The sequence below is a fragment of the Populus alba genome, chromosome 11 (assembly GCF_005239225.2).
Source record: "Populus alba chromosome 11, ASM523922v2, whole genome shotgun sequence".
Classification (NCBI taxonomy): domain Eukaryota; kingdom Viridiplantae; phylum Streptophyta; class Magnoliopsida; order Malpighiales; family Salicaceae; genus Populus; species Populus alba.
The window spans coordinates 11,057,174-11,064,429 of record NC_133294.1 but is presented as its reverse complement, the minus strand read 5'-3'; the positions used below and the strand labels follow the sequence as shown (position 1 = coordinate 11,064,429).

At 32.3% G+C, this 7,256-nt stretch overlaps 1 pseudogene; it reads right to left on the bottom strand.

Annotated features, from left to right (window-relative positions):
• Positions 1-2,482: 2,482 nt before the first annotated feature.
• On the bottom strand, positions 2,483-5,058 carry LOC140954211 (DNA damage-binding protein 1-like; annotated as a pseudogene).
• Between the last annotated feature and the right edge of the window lie 2,198 nt (positions 5,059-7,256).

Below are 7,256 nucleotides of genomic sequence, written 5' to 3'. Positions count from 1 at the left end.
GTTCAAAAATATAACAAATCAAAAGGTTTATACATACATGTAATCAAATAAACTAAGAATTATGTGTGTTATTAAATCAATAAAAAATCATTAATAACACCTAAAAACAAAAACTTGAAAAAAACCTTAAAAAAATAGGACATTAAATTGATTGAATAAAAAAAAGAAAAATAATAATAACATGTAAGGCTACACATATTAAGAATATCATCTAAAAATAAATATATATTTTTTTATTTTCAAAAACATAGTTTATCTATATAAAAGATAAAAACAAAACTATACATGAACTAGAAAAACCATTCTGAAAATTAAACACATAACAAAAAAAACTAATATTTTTTAAAAGAGGCCTTGAACAAAATAAAAGAGAGGAGGTTTTGTCTTCTTCTTCTTCTTTTTTTTAATTTTTTAAGTGGTCACGTCACTTTAATTCTTTTCAATTGTATTCTTTAAAGTTATATTTTTATGGCAACCATAGTTATCAAACCCAGCCTAAGAGTTGACCTGGCTAAGGAGTTGGGTACCGAGTTACATGGATTGACTCAGGTCAACCCGGAAAAATTGAGAAAAAATATTTGAGGTTTTAATATTTTATATGAAAAAATTAAGAAACAATTCATGTGGATATAAGCTATAAATGTAAACAATTAAGTTTAAAAGATTATTTCAAAATGTTTTTTTATTCCACATTAAAAATATATTATCTTATTCTTCCAAGTTGAAGTATTTAAACTAAAAAGATTTTTTATCCACGTTAAAAAATTAACTTTTTTTTCTTATGAACATGGAGTATATGTACTAAAAGCCTTCAAATCCTACATTGAAACAATAAAACATTCTTCAAATATTTATATAATGAACTTTGAAATGAGTTAGTAATCAATTGAAAAATATGAAAAAAAAAGTTTTTAGGTAGAAGAAAAACATTTTAAAAAAAGATCTTTACTAGGTTTTTATCAGGTCACTTGAGTAACGGGTTGATCCAGCGGGCAGACTGGTTTACTCTGGGCTACCTGTAGACCTAGATTTTGAATGAAACAAACCCATCCAAGGCCCCGAATCTCCCGAAATTTTTTTTAAAAAACTATTTAAAGTTTTAATAGTTTATATAAAAAAAATGAAAAAACAATTAATGTGCATGTATGCTATACATGTTATAAATAATTTAGTTTAAAAAATTATTTCAAAAGATTTTTTATCCTACATTGAAATGATACTATCTTATTCTTCTAAGTTGGAGCTTTTAAACAAAAAAAGTTCACTATCCCATATTTTAAAAAGCATAGCTTTTTTTTTTTTTTTTGCAAAACATAAAGTGTATATATATAAAAGGGTTTCAAATCATGCATTGAAAAAATAAAATATTTTCCTAGTATTTATATAGTGAACATTAAAATGAGTTAGTAACCAATTGAAAAATATGAAAAAAAGGGTCTTTGAGTAGGAGAAAAAACACATTTGAAAAGAAAAAAAAAGTATGTACGGGGTTTTCGTCTGGTCACTCGAGTTCCGAGTTGACCTGGCGAGATGACCTATTTACTCCACGCCAATTGCAGGCCCAAATTTGAAATCAAACAGACCCGGCCAATGCTATTGGGTTTTGGTGGACAGTAGGGCGCAATGCTAGTAGATCCTACTAGGCAACAAGACCAAAAAACATTGGGTATGGCTCGGCCTCCAAACTCAATAGCGTTGGATCTGGCCGCCAAACTAGATCTAGCAGCTTTTAGCACAAAAAACATAAAGGCAACACCCCCAGCAACACTTTTTGACTAAAAAACAACAAAAACAACACCTCTATGGCTCTACAATGTCGTCCACAGTGCAAACACTCTATGTATAATGTGTGGTCTATAGTGCAATGAGTCTATGTATATAGTAAATGTACAGTATTTTCCTCACGCCTTTTAAAGTATAGTATAATAAAAAAAAGAGTCCTATCAATTTATTTTCTCTTTACCGTATGAAAAAAAATACATAAAAAAAATCTAAAGAGATAAAAAAATAAAATTAAATATATCTAGGTCTAGTTGAAGGCTGAACCCATTAGCCGTAGCCAGACCAATAGCATTAGATTTAGCTGCCAAGCTAGACCCAACACCTGTTGGAAGCGATTTGAATCTAACTGTCAAGCCAGACTCAATAACTTTTAGCACAATAAACAAAAAGACAACACCTCTCAATTTTTAACTAAAAATCAGCAAAAATAACACCCCTATGATGCTACAATATCTTTCACAATACAAATACTCCAAGTTTATAGCATGATTCATCGTGCAATAAGTTTCTATTAACAGTAATTATATAGTATTTTTCCGATGCTTATAATATATTTTGCATACACCGCCGGATTCTTTGCAAGAAAATGATTCTTGACTTCGATATCCCTCCAAACCGACAATACATATTTCGTATAATGAAAAAAAGAAAAAAACCTCTTGCAAACAAACTAGTGAGCAAACTTGTCGAGTCAACGATATCAATATAGCTTTGCCAGCTCTTCCACTCTCTCGTAAAGCTCCTCCACAATAGGATTAATTGTCTTACCAATCTCTTCCATCCGACTATGGCTGAGATCAAGGAATGTCTTGATTAGATCACCATCCAAGAAATTTTTGGCATCTACAGTTTTCTTCTCGTTGTTGAATGATCACCATTGCTCATGGCTCAATCCTCCAACTCCATTTATCACCTTTCTTAAGTTTAACTGAAGCTTCTTCAAAAAGAGGTATTGCTCACGAGGAAGTGAAGCAATGACCGCGATTACACCATTAACCAGGGGCGGAGCTAGGTTATTTGTTAGGGGAGGCCAAAATTAATATAACAATATATAATATTTGTTTTAATTTATTGTACATGTGTTGTAAAAAAACCCTGCATAATTTAATTTTATTCAAATAACTTACTACAAACATATAATGAACTTTATATAGGGAAAAAGGTTTGAAGTAATACCAAATTGAGTCAAAGCAATGAAGTTAATTTCATCTTCATAATATATCCATCACTATAATGTTGTTGGTCTTTATACCTATTAAATATAAACATACAAAGTATACAAGAAACATTAGCTAAAGCGAAGCATTATTTATGTTTGATAAACTTTGAAATAAAGCAAAAATAATAAAGAATGATTCTTAACAATGTCGATTCTAGTAAGAAGTTGCTCACTAATCAACGCAAATTCTTTGTAAACTGAAGCTCATTAGGGCTACTCAACCATAACATCAACATTATACATTGGAGTTGGTTCCCTAGGCTATGAGTTATCAATATTTTTTTTTCAAAAAAAGAATCAATTCTTCTTATTTTGTTCACGGTTCAACCTGAAATCAAAACATATATCGTGAGAAAAAAATTGATAATTTTAGTGGCTCTGCTAAAAACAAAACATAAAAAAAAATCCAAGCATAATCAAAACAAACCAATAAAATATATCTAATTAATTAGAAAAAAAAAATTACTATAACAAGAATTCAAAAAACAAAAAGGGGCAAAAATGATAGAATTATAAAAAAAAACCTCATCAAATTATTAAAAAACATCTTAAAACAAAATTAGATTTTAAATTAAAGTTATCTTATTTTGTTTGATGAAAGATAAATTAATTGGTGGCTCTGCTTCAATCTTTCTGCAGAAAATTTTTACTTGCGATTTGTATTTTTATTTTTGTTTTTGACTAGCTACAAGATTGATATTAGTGCTGTGCAAAATAACAACTTTATATTTGCAGAATTTATACCAGGGTTGCGCAAAATAATTCAAAAGAAATCAAAATAAAAATCATGCATCATTACTATAAGAAGACCCATCTCTTTAAAATAAAAAAACACCTCCTCACACTTAATTACCCAATAATAAAAAAAATTAAAATGTTTTGCAGGGGGGCCAGGGCCCCTGCTCACCCCCTCTTTCTATTGTTAATGGCATTAACAGTCCCAAATATAGCAGTCGAGATCTGGCCACCATCAGAATCGGTTAACTGCATGATAAGGGAACCATGTCGGAATTGATTGAAAAATTCTCCAAGGTGATACTCTCCCAACACCTCACGACGACCTCGTTCCTCCTTAGCAGCACCTTCACTATTTTTCTGAACTGTAAATAGGTTAAAGTTATTTTCTACACCGAGGTAAAGGTCACCATCAAGAATATCAACTGTTGACATCCAAATTGCATTATAATCACGAGCTCTCTCTTCGACACCACCTTCTTCATGCTGAAGACAAATGAAGAGTTGTGTCAAGCTAAGAACCAGAAAGAACATAAATACTAGGACTCGGTACTGTGGATAAGAAGCTGGTTCTAGGGATAAGAACCATAGAAAATAGGCTCTCAACTTTTAATGCATTACTAATGTCAAAGAAAAAGTAGTCGAGCAGCAATCAAATGTAACGGCTATGACGTTGGAGCGTGGAAAACAAACACAACCTGAATTATTGGTACAAGCTAGAAATAAAAATTGGACCACAAAAGATTACCTGTCTAGAAATGCAGCAGAGTTAAAAAGGACACATATGACTGACTTCTTTCAAGTTTACATTGATATACAGTAGTTTCTTGTTGCTGCTGTAAATGGCAGCATGCCTATCTGATGCAGCAAATACATGGTTGACGATTCTTCGATGAGAAAGTGCGGAGTGTTAAAGGCTGGGTACCCAAAGACACCTTTTTCCTATCTTTCAATTCACCGGTACTCAAATTCCATAGGAAGTTTAAGAGGTGACCATCTTCAAGGGCACAAGTATGGTATCTTACGATTATGAAGGGTAGATTAACTGGTCAGGTTTTCAGTTTGTTTCTCAATGATCATGAGTTCAAATTTTTTAGAGCTACTGGAGGCTTATATGATCGTTTACTTCAGGGCTTGTTGGATTAGTCAATATACATATAAGCTAGTCCGAACATTCCATTTTAATTAAAAAAAGAAAGGTATGATATCTGACGAGGAACAAATAAGATGTCAAAGTAGAGAAATTATGAACATTCAAAATTACCACTCTCCTCCACAGGGTAAAAACCAAACCAATATGAAACCCAAATAATGAATTGGTGAGTTTCATTTTCACTATTTATAATAACAAGTCAGTTATCAACACAAGGCCAAATATACCCAAAGCAATCAATCTCTCTTTTTCTAATCCTGACTTCTTTTCTAATTCAATTTCTAGCATCCTCCATTTCAAACCGGTACCATTCTTTTTCAAAAACGTTTCCAAGTTAGAGATTCTGAGTAGTTTTGACAGTTCGGGGATGATCTTGTCAGATCTCAAAGGCAAATAAATCTGATACAGGTTGTTTGGAAACTCGGTCAACAATCCATATTCCTTAATCGTGGGACATAGGTCTATGCTTCCAAAAGAAAAACATCGGTAGTCTGGATTCCAAAAATGAACTAAAGCTCGCACAGCTGGGCTTAAAACTTCTACCCTTGCAATTTCCACCAAACGTCCGTATTTCCTAAAAAATGCATCTTTATCTACATTTTGAAAATGAGTTGTTAACTTGTTCACCTCATTCATAATGCAATTCAAGTTCTTGATTGGTGACATCTTCTTAGCATCGCTTCTAAGGTAGTCTCCTTCAGTCAATTGTGACAGTTCAGAATTTTTCCCATACTCTATGATGGAAGATTTAGTGATGATGGCCATTTCATTCACAAGTCCTGTAATTCAAAATGCATTGGGGTTAGACTTGTTTTGATGCAAAAGATATTATGGAGCATACACCCTAAGGATAGGTTCTAGTTCCTTTACGTGAGACATAGGGTAGGTTTACTACCTGGTCTCTAAAAAGAGGGTCTCTTGTTGTTCCAGTGATCACCCTCGTAAAGGCGATATGGGGGTCCAGCAGATAGTGGGATGGCATGTGTACCAATCACAATCAGTCTAAACACTCAGCAAAGAGTTGGGGTTAACATAAACTTAAACCTTGACTCAAGTCATAAGGCAAGCTGCTAGTTCCCTATTTAACTTAAAGTTACATGTGTGTGCCCTCAAAAACATAATAATAATAATAATAAAGTGATGCATGACTATACCATGTATGATAGAATGTAAAGATGCATGCTAAAGCTTTTAAACAAAGTATCATTTATATAAGAAAACAAAAACCAATAACACATAGCATAAACAAACAAATTATCAAGCTTAGTCCTAATTCCTCGGTGGAGTCGCCATCCTGTCGCACTCTTGCGACGGAGCACGGTGTCGCGACGACTTTTGATTGAATTTCAGGTTTTTTTTTATTTAAAAGAGTCGCTACCTAGTATTTTGGTTACTAGAAACCCTAACTGATCTTTCAGAGATTCTAAGGTAAGGGACTGGTTGTATAAAGGGAAGGTATTAGCACCCCTAATACGCCCTACCTAAGGTAAGCTGCTTGGTGTTTGGTTTGCTCTATAATTGCTATTGTGTTGGTGTTTTCTAATCCCATCCGTTTTTCTAGATTTGATTCAAACTAAATTTATTAGGATAGAAATCCAAGGAGATTCCATGTGCTTCAAAAGCTTATTTTTCCCTTAGTATTTCAAAAGTTTGCGACTCGTAAATTGTAAGGAGGAGGGACAAAAATTTAGAAATCTAGGGCGCTAAAAAAAACCTAAATTTTTTTAGTGTTTTATACTCTCATGGCTCGTAAACCGTGGAGTAATTTTTTTTTTTTGAAATGTCCTTGATTACAATCAAGGCTTCTTTCAAGGATGTGTGCGGATTTATTATTCCCAATAATATTTTGGATATTCATCCTTTAAGGATTTCTTTATCCAAACATTAACGGTGAGTAATAGATGAATTCCCCCCCAAAAATAAGATTTTTAATTTTTTTGGAATATTGGCCAATACCCTTTGGAGTTTTACAAACATGTTGTAAAATCCAGAAATGCAAGAAAAGTTTTTGTGTGTTTAAGAAATCCATGCAAAAACATATTTTTCAAAACTTCGAATATTTTTTTGTATATATATATAAAGAGCATTCAAAACATGTTAGGGTATTGGCCGTATGCAACACATAAGAAAAAATTTTAAAATTTGTTTTATCGAAAACACAAGCAACGCAATTAAACACAAAAGAAAAATCGCAATAAAAAAGCTAAAAGCTGTCATATATATTCTAAGATTTATAACAAGCTTAAAGCAATAAAAATTTCAAAGCCAACTTAATGCGCAGATAGCTAGAATAATAATAAAAAAAAAACTGGGAGAAATCACGAAAAAAAAAGACGGGCTGATTTCTTCTCCAACGAGTGTAAGGAA